Below are 15,893 nucleotides of genomic sequence, written 5' to 3'. Positions count from 1 at the left end.
CTTGATATTCCAAGGCACAAGGTTAGTGTTAGAAAAATAATTAACTACAACCATACAATCAAATTCCAACCAAAGTTTATTCCAACCAAACACTTTAGCTTTCTCAATAGCCAACATAACTGCGCAAAATTCCGCAAACTCCGCACTTCCTTCACCTAAGAAATCACAGAAGCTGGCATGGTGATCACCTTTATGATCTCTAAAAATACCCCCACAAGAGCTAATCAAAGGGGAGCCCGTATAGATAACCCATCCACATTGCCTTTTATCCATCCCATCGGCGGAGGCGACCAAAGGACATCCATCAAACGAATAGAACGTGAAGGATTAATATTAATATCAAATCTTTTTAAGAAAGAGAGTTACTCATGGAGGAGGAGGAAGCTTTTTTTTTTGTTATTTCCAACCATTTTAGCAACAACACTAATATGAGTAATGCAGGTTTTCCAATGTAAGGATTTATCTTCAAATCTGCACATGTTCCGAGCCTTCCAAACATGCACCATAATATTTACCACACATGCCGTGAAAATGTCAATAGCTTGCGGTGATAAACAGCCCTTAATTGCATCGAAACAATCCCTAACCGAGTCAAACTGGTACTACGAACCGGAAACATCATTAAGCCAATGTCATAAATTCCTCACATACAAACATTCGAAAAATAAGTGTTGTGTCGTTTCTTGATGCGCCTGGAAAAGGCAGCAGATCGAAGGAAAAAAATGAATCCCTCGCCTAGACAGAATATCATCCGTGGGAATTTTGTTATTGATAATCCTCCATACTATCATAGATTGAGAGGGAGGAATATTAGGATTCCAAGGGAAAATTTTCCACGAAGTCGAAGTCGTGGGAGGGTGAAGGAAATTGCGGGCTAGCTCCAGACTCAAAGAACCGTTAAAAGAGGTTGTCCAGACGAGTTCATCAGCAGGCTGAACCAGAGGTAAACTGATTAAACTGACACGAGCTATAAGGCCAGGGAAAACCGTATTAACGTTTTCATGAAAGTTCCAGCTGTCGTCTTTAACAAAATCACAGATTTTCAAAGACAGGATTATGTGAAAACGAGCAGGAATGTTGAAAGTATTAACCAAAGGAACTCCCAGCCAATTGCCCAACCAAAAATTAGTAGCCTTGCCATTACCAATAATCCATTGAGTATTCTCCAAAACCAAGCCAAAATATTCTTTGATACTATTCAAAATAGAGGATTTGATGGAGTATCTAATGTAGCCACCATTTCTTCTAACTCTGGCTGCTAGCAACAGAGCCCAATCCTGCTTGTTTGTCGTAAAGTTCCAGCATTGATGAACATTGGTTGCCGTATTAAAATGCTTGAGAGAAGTGATCCCTAACCCTCCCTCTTTGATGTCCTTGCAACATTGCTTCCAGACCACTGTGACTAACTTTTTCTTTTCCAAATTGCCACTCCAAATGAAATAACGCATCCAAATCTCAATTCTTTTGATAATACTAGTTAGCCAGTTATACAGTGTCATACAGTGTATCATCATACTTTGAATTACGGCTTTCACCAGTTGCAATCTTCCCGCCATGGATAACAGACTTGCCTTCCAAGCCCCGAGTTTGATACGAATCATGTCCGCTACGAATTGAAAGTGAGAAGCTTTTGGCCTGCCTATGAAGATGGGAGCCCCCAAGTAAAGGAACGGAAGAAAAGCCAATGTGAAGCAAAGAAGATCTTCCAATATTTTATGTCTAGTCAAAGACATCCCACCTGCAAAAATAAGAGATTTTGCCTTGTTACAAAACTGTCTAGAACAAACAGTATAATCATTCAAAAACTTAGCAATGACAGTCAATGATTTTTTATCCCCACGACAAAAAATCATAATGTCGTCCGCATATAAGGTGTGGGAAGGAACAAAACAGTTTCTAGAAGCCTTAATGAGATTAATATGATTGTCTTTAACCAAATTGTTGATACCCCTACTAAGGACCTCCTCCGCAATACAAAAGAGCAGAGGGGAAAGGGGATCCCCTTGCCTCACCCCATTGGAGCATTTAAAATATCTCACTTGTTTGCCATTGAGCCCAATAGAGATATGAGCAGAATTTAAAATGGCCATAATCCAGTTACAAAACTTGCCATTGAAAACAAAACACTCAAGGGTTTCAATGATAAAAGGCCAACTAAGGGTGTCAAAGGCCTTAGAAATGTCTATCTTAAGGGCAACATTCCCACTAAAGCTTCTATTATTAAGAAGATTAATCGCCTCAGAGGTAAGGCAAATACAATCCTTAATATTTCTATCCTTGATAAGACCTTTTTGTTTCAGAGTGATTAACGTGGGAAGAATAGAGGAGAGCCTATCCGCCAAAATCTTAGTGATTATTTTGTTTTTAAAATTAGCAAGCTATATGTCTAAACTGATTAAGAGAGCTAGCAGAGCTATTTTTAGGAATAAGAACTATAGTGTTAGCATTGTAGTTTGGCGGGATCCAACCATGAATAAAGAAAGAACAAACCGCATAAATAACATCTAACTTAACAACATCCTAATATTTTTGGAAAAAGAAAGCTTCAAATCCATCCGGGCCTGGAGCAGAATCAGCGTTAAGAGATAAAACCGTATGATGAATCTTCTCCGCTGAAGGCACCATGGTCAGGATCGAATTGGTTTTATCGTCCACCAGTTTGGGAATGATATCTTGAATCATTCCATTATCCTGTAAAACGGAATTACTGTTAAACAAGTTAGAGAAATGAGATTCAATATGCTTTTCTAAAATAGATTTGTCAGTGATGATATAGTTTTCAATGTTTAAAGCCGAGATATGATTCGTTTTCCTCCTTATTTTGGCATACTGATGAAAGAATCGAGTATTACCATCCCCGAAAATATGCCAATTTAGCCTAGATTTTTCCTTCCAGAATTCTTTCTCAAGGTTGAGAGCAACCTCAAGGTCATGTTGGGCTTTCACTTCTTTAACAAGATGCAGGTCATTATAACCAGTCTTATCAATTTCTGCCTGTATCTCTTTCAGGGCACTTTTAGCCTCAGTAACCTTGCTAACAACATTACCAAATGTGTTTCTATTCCAGACCTTAAGATTTTCTTTTAGAATCCTCATTTTCCTATCCAAAATGTACATCGGGCAACCTGCAAAGTTAGTGTCCCAAGAATTTTTTATAACTCTAATGCAGTCCTCGTTAGAAGACCACATCCTAAGAAATTTAAACTGTGATTTATAAGAAATCCTATCAGTCTCGAAAGAAAGCAAAACAGGGAAGTCATCAGATTTCATTCTAGGAAGGGTATTATAAACCAGAGTGTTGCAAGCGTCAATGAACTCTGCATTACAAATCCCTCTATCCAGCCTCTTTTCAGTCAGCTGCCTACTTTTACGGCCATTTGACCAGGAGAAAAAGTTTCCCACTGTCGGGAGGTGAATATAGTGATTATCATTGGACCAATTGAAGAACTCTGTCATCGGAGTAGAAGAAGGGGTATGATTCCCCCGGTATTCATCCATGCTAATAATGTCGTTGAAATCGCCGATAAAGCACCAAGGCAAATTAGGCAGAATGTTGCTCAACTTATTCCATAACCTCCTCCTGCAAATATAACTAGTAGAGGCATAAACTGAAAAAAAGCAAAGGTAATATTTTGATGAGCAAAAGTAAACGAAACCTGTTGGTCATCCAAGAAAATAACAACAGGGTTAATATCAGTTTTGCATAAGCACCACAAGTTGGGGAGAAAATCATTCCGCTGGTTAGTGGCAAAAAGCTTGAGGTTTAAATTCTGTAACTAAGTTTTAGGAAACTTATTAAAGTCCATCCAAGGTTCAGCAATGAACACAAAGTCAGGATTATTAGATCTAATCAGTCTCTTAAGAGCAAGCCTAGAGGAACATTTGGCCAATCCTCTAATGTTCCAGAAAAGGCTCTTCATAGAGAATAGTTGGTAACACTAGACTTATGTCTAGTATGACCTGTTGACTTGGATTTTCTGTTCTTCTTTTTCTTAGCAGCAACTAATTGAAAGTCTTTATCGGGAAAGAAATCAATATCATTTTCATTATTTTCTAACTCAGGCATATTAGCCCACGAATCCATAAGGAAATTAGTAACATGTTTTTTGTGGTTTTCATTCAGTTGGGTTTCTGGAACTACTTCCTCCCTTTGTGTTTCATCTATATATTCACTATCTGAAGTAGCATTTGATTCCCTCAATCGAGCTGCATCATGTGGAATGGCCAGAGTGAGAATATTATCTTGTAATGTACTTATCGAAGTTGGCTGAACAGCTTTATCCCCCACCGTATTCTTGGGAATATTCCCCGCTACAGGATCCGTCCCATAGTTCACCATTACTATCTATTCCAAGATTGGTTGATTATCATCCACCTAGTGAGAACACTCGCCTGCAGAGGTTGTTTTTTCCCCACTTGAGTAAACACTGCTTTCTAAGGTTTTTGTATAACCACCTCTTTTTCCTTGCCCTGATGAGGATTTTTCTTTTTACAGTTATTAAAAGAATGACCGATACAAGAGCAAAAAGAGCAAAAGTCTGGGATTTTCTCATATTCGATATCTACAAAGAAAGCAAAACCCACACTTTCGACAAGGATTTTGTAGCTAAGTTCTTTGGTAAGATCCAGATCCACCAGCACCCTTACAAAATGCCCAAACGGTCTTTCGAACAAAGATTTGTTGGAGGCTGAATCTATGCAAATTGGAGTTCCAACACTATTAGAAATCGCAAAGAGAATTCGGGGTCTCCAATACTCTTGCGATAATTCGTGGATACGAATCCAAACGTGCGTCGATGTTTGTTTGAGAGTAGAAGGGACGAAATCTTTAGTCCAAGGAAATAGTTTCAGCACACCTTGAGGAAGGTTTCAAGCACTAACCGACCTAACCATTTGCACATATTCAAGAGAGGAGAATGCAAATTCAAAAAAACCTTTACCCAGATAAGTGATACCCCACAAACCTAACGAACGCCAAGATGCCATGAGCTTCGATTTCAGATTCACAACCGTCAACGGTGTGGCACCTTTCAACCATACAACCCTACCATGAAGGTAGTGTTTACAAGCCTCTACACCCAGTTTGTATTCGTCTTCTGGAATAGTGATAGCCAACCTATCTTCTTTAAGGCAAGGAGTCGGAAGCTGACTGAAGGGAATGTTACAAACATTGTTCGAAACTACCGAAGCAAAAGAATTTGCCTTTTGTTGAATCGGTTTCTCTGTCGGAATCTGGAGCAAAGAGGGCGAATGGGTTTCCGGGAATAAAAGAGACGCGTCCATAGAGGTAGAAGGAGATAGAAGAAGATCGGAGCTTGAACGAAATCTAGTCATTATCAGTCATCGGAGCTTGTATTGAATGAGAAAGATGAAAGTTTGTTTAGGATAAAAAAAATTAGAATCATTTTTTTTCTTTTTTTCTTTGTTGTTGAAGAACTTCAATATATATAAAAGTATGTTAACATTTAGTTTGATTAACACTTACAGTTTTTTTTTTTGTTGAACAAGTAAAGTATAGTGAGAGAAAGAGAGTGAGGTATGCACAAGAGAAGAATGGTCTAGGGTTGGTGAGAAACAAAAAGAGAGTGAATATATATGAGAATTGTGTGATGTGTTTGGATGGAAAGAAAAAGAAGAGGAAGAAAGAAAAAGGTGAAGAAGATGATTAAGGAGAAAGATTTGAAGTCGCCATTGAAACAATGAACGAGCTTGAATGCATGGATTATATTATATGTGTTGAATAAAATTTTATTTTTATTTATTTATAATGCATTCCAAGTCAACTTTTGAAATGGTTTTTTATTATATTTTATTTTCCATTTAAATTTTATTTATTATGCTTATTTTACATTTTTAGTAAAAATATCTTATTAATTTTTCTGTTTATCATTATTTATTATTTATAAGTATAATTCATATTTATGTTTTACTTTTCATTGAATATATGATTATAATGCTTTAAACTTTAAACTTTCATTTATAATTTTTTTCACACATTGAATTACATCCGCATTATAACATTTATGTCCATTTTTTTAATTTTATTTAGACATTTTTTTCTCTAAACAAAAATTAAATTAATATAAAAGTAGAAACAGAAGTATAGAGAAAATTGAAACATAAAGTAGGCTCAGTTGGTATGAAGTCAATTCAAACATTAAAATGCATTATGATGTTAAGTTGATAAATTATCTATAAAATTAATTTGAAGAAAATAAAAATAATTAATCTCAATATTCTCATTGATTCAAAAAATGAATTCCAAAAAAACACATACCATTAGCACACAATTGAGTTAACCAATACACATAATAAACTAAGTATAATGAGTTCACTCCTAATTGAGGAAGGATTAAACATATAAAAATAACTTATAAAAAACATATAAAATAAGATATACATATTTAATGAGATTTTTATCCTTCTATTTTTATAAAAAAAAATTAAAAATAAGCTGCTGACTTGTAAATATCAAAAACTTGTTTACATTGATATCATATGAATCTTATTAAAGGATGTAAGAAACTTTCTTAATCCTTTCAAGATTCTTGTTATGATTTAGAAGTTTACTTCTTCTCCTTCGTTTTACTTCTCCTCTGCAATATGCTTGTTTCCTTTTTCCTCTCCACATTTATATGCCCCTTTTTGTAGAAGTTTATATTTGCAATTTGTTTTGATATTCTCGCATTTACTCTCGTTTTCTTGAACGATATTCTTATCCTTCTTTTCTTCGATCATGGAGTCTGAACAACCTATCCCTCATTTTCTTCAAATGCAAGAAACCATGGAACATGTTGGAACTAGCAAAGATACTAATCATTTGCTTTCCTTATTTTCCAAAAAAACATGCAAAAACGGTTAATCAGGAAATAATCTTTACATTTATTGTGAATAATTTACTTTCATAGAATAGAAAATTAGTTATTACGAGTTGTAATTAGTCATTATGAATTGTAATTACATGTAATTACTGACACTATTATATATAGTATCAAATGTAAAGAGAAAGGCATCAAGCCAATTTTACTGACATGGTATTAGAAGGTTCGATCAAACCAACCCTTTGAAATCGTGTTATCTTGGGCTTGTCCGGCGACACCCACTGTGTCGCTCTCGAAATTTTCTCTTCCATTCCAGTTCGTTGTTGGTTCGTTCTGTTGTTTGGGATTTCGCGCGTATCTTGATTTTGTCTCTGTGATTCTCGATTTGAAGGATTAAGATCGTGATTCTCTGTATTATTTTGGATTGTCGTTGTTTGTGTGTGATTCTGAGTTCTGTTATCGTCTCTTGATTCTTGGTGTTGTTCTGGATTGACGTTGTTTGTGTTGGCGGTCTTGCTTTGCGTTCGTAATTTAGTATTTTGCAATCGATTTTGATCTGTGATTCTGGTTTCGTGACTTCTCGCGATTCTGATTCATTGCTGCCATTTACGACTCTATAATCGCGACGGTACGGGTTGTTTTCCTTTTTTTTAAGGTACTGGTCATTTAGGTTTGTTCTGTTATTTTGTGTTCCTTCCTTTTAATTTTCTTTTGCAATATAATTTCAAGCGATGGGTGCAGTATTAGAAAAAAAAACAAATCTGCTACTAGTGCTTTGCTTTATATTTCAAGAAAAGAAAAAAATTACCACTTGTACTATGGCTTCAGAAAAAGAAAGAGATCATTTTTGTGTTTGTTTTACCGGAAAAAATTATCCGGCTTGGGAATTTCAGTTCCAAATGTATGTCAAAGAAAAGGGATTATTGAATCACTTAGATGATATCTCTATGGCACCATTAGAGACAACCAATTTAGATGCTTGGGAAACCAAAGATGCTCAAATTATAACTTGGATTCTTGGTACTATTGATCCTCAAATGATTAATAATTTGTGATCTTTTTCTATTGCTGAAGAAATGTGGAACTATTTAAAGCGTATTTACAATCAGGACAATGCGACCAATCATTTCCAATTAGAGCTCGAGATAGCCAATTACAAACAAGGTAATCTGTCAATTCACGAATACTATTTTGGTTTTTTGAATTTGTGGACAGAACACTCTGTGATTATACATGTGGATGTTCCCAAGAGTTCTCTTGCGGATGTCCAGGAGGTCTACAACACTAGTAAGCGAGATCAATTTCTTATGAAACTTCATCCAAAATTTGAAGTTGTTAGAGGTGCTTTGTTGAACAGGAATCCTATTCCTTCTTTAGATACATGTGTTGGTGAACTTCTCCGAGAGGAACAACGTCTTGCTACTCAAGAAACCATGTCTCATGAAGTTGTTGTTTCTAAGCCTACAATGGTTGCATTTGCTGCTCAGAGTAAAGGTAAAGGTCGTGATATGAGACAGGTTCAATGTTTCTCTTGCAAACAATTTGGCCATATTTCCCATAGTTGCAATAAAAAGTTCTGCAATTATTGCAAGCAGCAAGGTCATATTATATCTGATTGTCCCGCCTGTCCTCCACGACAACAACAACGTTTAGTGCAGGCATTTCATGCAAATACAGATTCTATAGTTGGCCCTTTTGTTACTAATGCATCTAATGATGGTACTCTACAGCCTGAACTAATTCAACAAATGGTACTTTCTAGTCTTTCGGCCTTGGGAATTCAGGGTAAGTCTTCTAATATTTCTCGCCCATGGTTTCTTGATTCTGGTGCATCCAATCACATGACGGTTTCCTCTGAATACTTACACAATTTACAATCTTATCATGGTAATTAGAAAATTCAAATAAATGATGGTAATACTTTATCTATCAATGGTGTTGGCGACATAAACTCTGACTTTCGAGATGTTCTTGTATCACCTGGACTTGCTTCCAATTTATTATTTGTTAGTCAATTGGTAGAAAAAAATTATGATGTTAACTTTTCTAGTACTGGTTTTCTTGTGCAGGAGCAGGTGTCGAGGAAGGTGATCGCGAAGGGGCCTAAAGTGGGAAGATTGTTTCCAATACAATTTATTTTTAATCATTAATCATTTATCTCTTGCGTGTAATAATGTTTTGAATTCTTATGAGGATTGGCATAGAAAGTTAGGTCATCCAAACTCTTCTGTTCTGAACATTTATGTAAAACTGGTTTGTTGGGAAATCAAAATGTTATTTCTAATGCCTCTGTTTCATGTTCTGTTTGCAAATTGGCTAAAAGTAAAACACTTCCTTTTCCGTCTGATGCTCATCGTGCCTCTACTTGTTTTGAGATAATTCATAGTGATGTATGGGGAATGTCTCCCGTAGTTTCTCATGCTCAATATAAATATTTTGTGACCTTTATTGATGATTATAGTCGTTTTACTTGGATATATTTTCTTCGTTTTAAATCTAAAGTGTTTTCTATGTTTCATAAATTTTTGACATATGTTGAAACTCAATTTCAAGCAAGTGTTAAAAATTTTCGCTCTGACTCTGGTGGTGAGTACATGTCTCATAAGTTTCAGGAATACCTTCAACAAAAAAGGCATTTTGTCTCAACGATCTTGTCCCAATACCCCTCAATAAAATGGTATGGCAGAATGTAAGAATCGTCATTTACTTGATGTAACACGCACCTTACTTCTCCAAAATCTTATACCATCCCGATTTTTGGTTGAGGCTCTCTCCATAGTTGTCTTCTTGATCAATCGTCTTCCTTTTATGGTTATTGATCTCGATTCTCCTTTCTTTCGTGTTGTTAAAATTCATCCTAATTATAGTGCTTTACATACTTTTGGGTGTGTGTGTTTTGTTCACTTACCTCCTTTTGAAAGGTAAAAGCTTGGAGCACAATCAGTTCAATGTGCATTTTTGGGATATAGTCACTCTCATAAGGGATTTGTGTGTTATGATGTCACTAACCATCGTTTTCGCATTTCTAGGAATGTGACATTTTATGATAGTCAGTTTATGTTTCCCTGTGTTTCTCCTGTCATTAATGATATTGTTACTCTTCCTAAGTTTTCTATTATGCCTCAATCTATAGAACGTTATAAACCAAGTCATGTATATGTCAGAAAACACAGACAGCAGTTTCCCACACCCCTTCCTGATGCTGAACCGCCACCTGATCCTGTACTGATTGAACCACGGCGTTCTGGTCGAATATCTCGCGCACCAGATAGATATTCAACAGACAGGTATGATTCCTCACATACTTCTCTGACTCTCACACTCTTTAGCATATCTATTCCTACTTATTACTCGCAGGCTGTTAAAGATGTGCGATGGATAAAAGCAATGGATGAAGAGCTTCAAGCTCTTCAAGAGAATTTCACATGGGATATTGTCTCTTGTCCTCCTGATGTCAAACCTATAGGTTGAAAATGGGTGTATTCTGTGAAATTGAATTTTGGTGGGTCCCTCAACCGTTATAAGGCTCATTTGGTTGCCTTAGGAAACAAGCAGGAATATGGAATTGATTATGATGAGACATTTGCACCGGTTGCCAAAATGACAACGGTTCGCACGATCATCTCTATAACTGCTTCTAGTGGGTGGTCTCTTCATCAAATGGATGTGAAGAATGCTTTTCTTCATGGTGACCTGATAGAAGATATTTATATGATTACCTCGTGGCTTATTCTCTTCATCTAAAGGAGTGTGCAAGCTCAAACGCTCCATATATGGTTTGAAACAGGCACCTAGAACATGGTACGAGAAATTCTGTTCCACTTTACTTGGATTCTCCTTTACTCAGAGTCAATATGATTCCTCTTTATTTATTCATAGTACATCTACGGGTATTGTTCTTCTTTTTTTATATGTTGACGATATGGTTATTATTGGTTCTATCATACTTCCATTCAATGACTTAAGCAGCAGTTACAGGCCTCATTCCACATGAAATATCTGGGTAATCTACATTATTTTCTTGGTCTTGAGGTTCATTATACATCCAAGGACATCTTTCTCCATCAGCACAAGTATGCTACAGATTTGATTTCTATGGCCTGTCTTAAATCTGCTAATCCGGTAGATACTCCTCTTGAGGTTAATGTTAAATATCATCGTGATGATGGTGATCTTTTGCCTGATCCCTTATTGTATCATCAACTTGTGGGTAGCCTAAACTACTTGACTATTACTCGCCTTGACATATCTTTTGTTGTTCAATAAGTAAGTCAATTCATGCATTCTCCTCGCCATCTTCACTTGGTTGCGGTTCATCTTATAATTCGCTACTTAAAGGGAACCTCTCACCGCGGATTATTCTTTTCTGTTGGAATTTCTCTTCAATTGAGTGCTTATAGTGATGCTGATTGGGCAGGGTGTCCTGATACTCGTCGATCTGTTACTGGTTGGTGCATGTTTCTTGGTTCTTCTTTGATCTCTTGGAAAAGTAAGAAACAAGCAAGAGTTTCTAAATCTTCTACTGAATCAGAGTATCGTGCCATGTCAACTTCTTGTTCAGAAATACTTTGGCTTCATGGTCTTTTGGCTGAACTTGGATTTCCCCAAACAGAGCCAAATTCACTTTATGCTGATAATACAAGTGCCATGAAAATTATGGCAAATTCTGTTTTTCATGAACGCACCAAACATATAGAAGTTGATTGTCATTCAATACGCGACACCTATGATGATCGAATAATATCGCTTCCTCACGTCAATACTCTGTTATTACAGGTTGCAGATATTCTTACCAAGGCTGTTCCACGCCCACGACATCAGTTTCTTGTTAGCAAATTGATGCTCCTTGACCACCCACATCAATTTGAGGGGGGATGTTAATCAGGAAATAATCTTTACATTTATTGTGAATAATTTACTTTCATAGAATAGGAAATTAGTTATTACGAGTTGTAATTAGTCATTATGAATTGTAATTACCTGTAATTACTGACACTATTATATATAGTATCAAATGCAATGAGAAAGGCATCAAGCCAATTTTACTGACAGAAACTAGCACAAATGTATACAACAACGATAACACTTTTAACAACAAACATCACTAGAACCAAGTCACAATAATTAACCATAGAAAAGGCATAACTTTTCCTCTTAAAGGAATCTTTAAAACCTAGCTATCCCCACCAGAGATTCTGGAAAAAACCAAAACCATATAATCTCAAGAAGCTCTCTTAGTAGGTCAAAAGTTCTTGAATTATTTTGTATATGAGGAGGAAGAGATTTAAGAACCAGAAAACATTTCATCTCTGAGCATCTTGGGAAAATTAATCACAGAAACACCCACCCACATAGGGTTAATGTAGTCTACTCTTGCAAACATCCGGTACAATCCCTAGAGTTTAGCTGTCAAAGAAATTGATGCTGGTATTTTTAAAATTATTATGGAAATACCTGAAGATCACAGCACATATTGAAAGAAATCCTTGAATTTTTAGGAATTCTTGGCTTATTCTCCAAGAATGGAATGGTGTTTCATTCATAGGGACATTGGAATTCTCAAAAGCCCCTATTTTGGTGTAAATATGGGGGCTTCCTATCAATGGGAAAATGACTCTGATGTGACTCAAACTAGGTGAAGTGTTGGAAGCAAAAAAAATTGAAATGCGTGATAGATCTACTATTATTAAAGTCAGATTCAACATGAACATCAACTCTCCCATTATGCTTGGTATGCACATAGGAAGTAAGAACAATGGTGATAGCTGGATAGATTTTCATGCTGAAAAACTACCAATATTCTATTTCTTTTATGGGTGCATGGGGCATAGTGAGGAGCATTGTTCAAAATATGTTCCTCCTAGTCATAGAATCATATAGATTAACCTTTAAGGTCCTATATGATAAATAAATTGAAAGCTCTTTTTACTAGTGATATAATTATCTTAGTTATGAAGAATCTTAAAAGTAACGTTGCCCCTGGTCCTGATGGAATTCCAACCTTATTTTACCAATCTTACTGGAAAATTGATGGGGAAGACATTAGTAGTATTATCCTTAAGATTCTCAACAATTAATAGAGTCTTAATAGGTTCAATAATACTTTCATTAGCCTTATCCCCAAAGTTAATAATCCTACCAAACCTACTGAGTTTAGACTCATTGCCTTATGTAATGTCATTTTAAAAATTATAACCAAAACTATAGCTAACAAGATTAAACCTATTCTGCCTAGTATCATCAGTTAGAAAAAGGTTCCTTTGTTCAAAAAAGGCTTATAAGTGATAATACTATGATGGTTTTTGAATCTTTTAACTATCTTAACAAGATGACTAAAAACAAACAAGGGTGTGCGGGAATTAAAATGGACATGGAGAAGGCCTGTGATAGGTTTGATTGGAGCTTTATCAAGAAGGCCTTTTTCAACCTTGTCATCCCCTCTAATATCATCAACATCATTATTTTATCATTAATGAGTTTCCTACTGAATGCATCATACCTGCAAGAGGAATTCGACACGGAGACCCTTTATCTCCTCATCGTTTTATTTTATATGCAGATGTTTTCTCAAATATTATTAGAAAGGCCTAGGAAGCTAAAGAGTTTTCGAGTATATGAATAACTAAAAGGGATCCTATCAATAGTATAGAATATAGAGTATTCAACACAAGAACAAAAGTGATGATGGAGTCAATAAAGCTGGTGGTTGATGACTCACCAAAAGAAGATATTGTCACAGATGATGTTGGAACATTCTTCCCTATGGATGATTCTGAAACATCTGCTCATGTTGAGAATGTTGAAACATCCCATCCTCTAGATGTTACTGTTTCTAACTCAAGTGATAGTGTAGAATCTGCAAACACTGAGAAATTTGATAAAGGATCCTCTATCAGGATTCAGAAAGATCGTCCTAAGGAGCTAATCATAGGAGATATGAATAAAGGGGTAACCACCATGTCAAGAGAGGTTATGTTAAACTCCTGCTTTGTGTCAAAATTTGAACCAAAGAATTTCAAGGAAGCTTTAACTAATGATTTCTAGCTTAATGATATGCAAGAGGACCTTGATTAGTTTAGAAGGAATGAGGTTTGGGACCTAGTACGAAGACCTGAAGCAACTAATGTCATTGGGACAAAATGGGTGTTCAAGAACAAATCAGATGAATAAGGGGTTGTTACTAGAAATAAATCCAGACTTGTTGCTCAAGGGTACACTCATATTGAAGGAGTGGACTTTGATGAAACCTTTGCTCCTGTAGCTCGCTTGGAATCTATCAGGTTACTACTTGGGGTAGCATGTGTTTTGAAGTTCAAACTGTTCCAAATGGATGTCTGAATGAAGAGGTGTATGTTGAACAACCTAAATAATTTCATGATCCTACCTTTCCAAATCTTGTGTTCAAATTGAAGAAAGCTTTGTATGGTTTGAAATAAGGTCCCAAAGCTTGGTATGAAATTTTGACTGAGTTTTTAATTCATCATGGATATAAAAAGGGTGGAATAGATAAAAATCCTCTTTGTAAAAGAAAAGGATGGAAAAATCATGGTAACTCAGATATATGTGGATGACATTGTCTTTGGTGGGATGTCGGATGAGATTATCCAACATTTTGTCAAGCAGATGCAATCGGAGTTTGAGATGAGCTTGGTTGGTGAACTAACCTACTTTCTTTGGTTATAAATCAAGTAAATGGAAGACTCTATTTTTCTTTGTCAAGAAAAAATATGCAAAGAGTATTATGAAGAAGTTTGGATTGGAGAATGCCAGTCAGAAATGAACTCCATCTCCTACACACTTGAAGCTAACCAAGGATGGAAAGGGTGTTGGTGTTGATCAAAGTCTGTATAGAAGCATGACTGGTAGCCTTCTCTACCTTACTGCAAGCAAACCAGACATTACTTTTGCTGTTAGAGTATGATGTAGGTATCAAGAAGAACCTAAAAAGAGTCATCTCAATCAAATCAAAAGGATTCTGAAGTATGTGAATGGTACGTGCAACTATGGAATACTGTACTCACAAAACTCAAACACTAAGTTGTTAGGTTATTGTGATGCTCATTGGGTTGGATATGCTGATGACAGAAAGAGTACCTCTGGTGGATGTTTATTTCTGGGAAATAATTTGATCTCATGGTTCAATAAGAAGCGGAATTGTGTATCGTTTTCCACAACCGAAGCTGAATATATAGCAGCATGTAGCAGTTTCTCTCAACTCGTGTGGATGAAGCAAATATTGTCTGAATACAATGTCACACAAGATGTTATGACATTGTTATGCAATAATATGAGTGTTATCAATATCTCCAAGAGTCATATTCAACACAGTAGGGATAAGCACATTGACATCAGGCATCATTTCATTAGAGACCTTATTGAAGACAAAGTCATAACTCTTGAGCATGTAAAAACGGAAAATTAGCTTGCAGATATTTTTACGAAGACTTTAGATGTAGTTCTATTGGAATAATTATGAAGCAAACAGGGCGTCTGCGTGTGTGAGAAATTATAACAATTATTAACTGGGTTGCAATCAAGCATTGAAGGGAAAGAAGGAAGATCAGTTCACTATCTCTCTCCCAACGAGACAAGAGAAGCTTAAGTGAGGATTCAGATATCCTGTTATCACCAAGGGTATTCGTTCGTTCCTGGAATTTCGATGCAGCTGGTGGGTGTTGGCCCAAGATGTGTTTAGCATTGTAACTATATGATAATGTCTTATGTGGTTGTTTTTTGTTGGTTACTTACAAACCTTGCTTTGTCCTATTATGGCTAAAAGGTGGAGTAGTATTGTGTGTGCTTTTACACTTACCACTAACCACTGACAGAGGGGGAGAAATTTATTTTTGCTCTCTGGTGTGTTGCTGATCAGCTGCTGCTGTTGAGGGGGAGATCCTTTACAGGTTGAAGAAGATATGGATTAGCATGTGTGTATGGATGTCAGACACATTGTTTTGACATCATATTGATTGGTTGGGAAAGTTCATCTCTCAACAAATGTGTGCAGATTCCACTAGACAACTAACTTGTATTGCACATTTGTTTTTTTTATTGCATCTCTGATTGTGGAAT

This window comes from Vicia villosa, linkage group LG1 (genome assembly GCF_029867415.1).
Source record: "Vicia villosa cultivar HV-30 ecotype Madison, WI linkage group LG1, Vvil1.0, whole genome shotgun sequence".
In the NCBI taxonomy this organism is placed as follows: domain Eukaryota; kingdom Viridiplantae; phylum Streptophyta; class Magnoliopsida; order Fabales; family Fabaceae; genus Vicia; species Vicia villosa.
The sequence above is the reverse complement of the archived record's forward strand: the minus strand, read 5'-3'. Positions refer to the sequence as shown.